The following is a 2,572-nucleotide window of genomic DNA, read 5'->3' on the forward strand; positions in this document are numbered from 1 at the left end:
AAGCATGCTTAATTTGAAAATTTCCAATAATACAAGGAATAGTGGGACTTCCCGGGTCTTTGTATTTGGGTAAAACTTTTTGTTGAATGATAGTGCTCACTTTCTCAGTAAGGAAGGCCTTTTTGTACACATTTAATTTCCTCTTTACAGTGCACAAGTCCTTGAGATATTTAGCATATGATGGAATTTGTCTAATGGCATCAAGCAGAGGAATATTGACAGTAACCTTTTGGAGCACATCCAACACCTCTTGATATTTCATGGGGACAGTCGGATTCCGAAGTCTAGATGGGAATGGAACTGGAGGCTCATATGACTTAGTCTCTTTATCCTTTTGCTATTGCGGCTCTTGAACCATAGCCGGTTCATCATTTTCTTGAGACAGTGGCTCATCCTCCAGTATTTCTACCTGTTGCATTATCTTGTTATCGACCTCTTTTCCACTTCTTAAGATAGTGATGGCCTTAGCTTGTTCATGATGTAGCTCACTTGGATTTGAGTCTCCAATGAAATGTGTGTTTCGAGGGTTTGACGCAGGTTGAGAAGGAAGTGTGCCTTTTTCCCTAACATTTAGTTGAGTCTCAATCCTAGCCACAACTGTCTTTAATTCCTGATTTGATTGGATTAGAGATTGATTCATTTGAGCTTGAGAGTTCATGAATGTGGTCAATGTATCCTCCACAGATGATCGCTTTGGCGGGGGCACATATGGTGCATTGTTAAGTGCCCCAAAGAAGTTGTTTTGTGGAGGCATTTGAGGTGCATTAATTTATGGTCCATTCCTCCAATTAAGATTAGGATAGCTACACCAATTTGGATTATACGTGTTTCCCATTGGTTGCATAACTGACCTTTGGTAATTATTTATATCATTTGCTTGATCATGCTCATGCGTGATATTTTGTACAATTGAGATTATTGGACAATCCTTTGTGTCATGGTTTGTACCACCACAAATGCTACAAAAATTACCTAAGAAAGTGTTTACTTTAACCATATCAACCATCCTAATTTTCAAGGCTTTGACCTTTCTAGCCAATGTAGCGAATTTTGTATTAAGGTCGTCTTCCTCTCTTAGGACCTACATTGCCGCTTTCTCTCTAGGAATGGGTCTAGTTTGGTCTGATTTAGCAGAGACATGTCATGTCTGCGTATTCTCTGTTAACATATCTAAAAAATTCCAAGCCTCATTATGATCTTTGTCAAGAAAGGTTCCACCACACATCATCTCTATGAACTGACGGGTATCCATGGTGAGCCCCTTTCGAAAAGCATCAATCACGTGCCATGGTTTATAACCATGATGTGGACAAGTAATTAGAATGTCTTTGAAGCGCTCCTAAGCTTGAAAAAATAGTTCATTCCCCTTTTGGGAGAATGACATGATTTCTTGTTTTAGTTCATTTGTTTTGTGTTTGGGAAAGAACTTTTTTAAAAACTCTATACTTAAGGCTTGCCATGAAGTGATGGTATTAGGTCTTAGAGAGTTGAGCCATGCTTTGGCCTGATCCTTTAGAGAAAATAAGAATAACCTAAGCTTAAGTACATCCCTATTGCCATTTTTTACTTGTAACGTTGCAATTACTTCCTCAAAGTCCTTGAGGTGCAAGTAGGGGCTTTCAGAATCTAAGCCATGAAATTTAGGAATCAATTGAATCACACCTGGTTTAAAATCAATGTTCCTTGTGTGAGCAGGGAACACTATGCAAGATGGTAAAGTTGATCTTTCAGGGTGTAGATGTTCACGTAAAGTCCGTGGTTGGTTTAACACATTCCTATGAACTTCATTTTCATCCTCAAGAGGAGGATTAGGTTGATTTTCTCTATTTTGATTTATAATTGGATCTGGCAGATTTGGATTTGGATTATCAACTGGGTCTGCTATGGAATCCAAGTGATGTTGAGTGCCTCTTCTAAGTGAATGATCAAGGCCTGGAACTAGTTCGCCTTTGGAGAAGAGTCGATTGTTTTGATTCCTACTTCGACGGGACACAAACCATCCACACCACACAACAAATACCACTAATTCAAATAGCAAGTATGATACTTAAAATAAAAATAAAAACTTAACCAACAACCCAGGCGGCAGGGCCAACCATGAGGGTTCAATCCACAAAGCAAAATAAATCAACAACCTAGGTGGCAGGGCCGACCATGAGGGTTCAGTCCACAAAGTAAAAATAAATCAACAACCCAGGTGGTAGGGTTGACCATGAGGGTTCAGTCCACAAAGCAAAAATAAATCAATAACCCAGGTGGCAGGGCCGACCATGAGGGTTCAATCCATAATAAATAAATAAATAAATAAAAGTAAAAATAATGCAGAAATTAAACTATGCTAATCTGGAAAATAGATTCAGCAGATGATCTTTGTGATCAAACAGCAACTGTAGGACAACCATAGCACTTGGGTGATAAAATCCCAAGCAGGGCAACCTTATGTCATAGTTAGTGCTTGAAAGACCCAACTGAATTTATTTTCAAAAAAAAAAAAGAGAAAAAAAAAATCTACAGGAAATTTGGAGGGTTTAGAAGAGAACTTACCTTAGCTATCTTGCACAGATCTAATCTA

The 2,572-nt window shown here is 38.5% G+C and overlaps 1 non-coding gene across 1 annotated transcript; it reads left to right on the forward strand.

The window, feature by feature from the left end:
• The first annotated feature begins 1,295 nt into the window (after nt 1-1,295).
• Nucleotides 1,296-1,402, forward strand: LOC131238341 (small nucleolar RNA R71). The gene has a single exon (XR_009167742.1). It is a non-coding gene; the product is annotated as a small nucleolar RNA R71 (small nucleolar RNA).
• The last annotated feature ends 1,170 nt before the right edge of the window (nt 1,403-2,572 follow it).

The sequence above is a fragment of the Magnolia sinica genome, chromosome 2 (genome assembly GCF_029962835.1).
Source record: "Magnolia sinica isolate HGM2019 chromosome 2, MsV1, whole genome shotgun sequence".
Taxonomy (NCBI): Eukaryota; Viridiplantae; Streptophyta; class Magnoliopsida; order Magnoliales; family Magnoliaceae; genus Magnolia; species Magnolia sinica.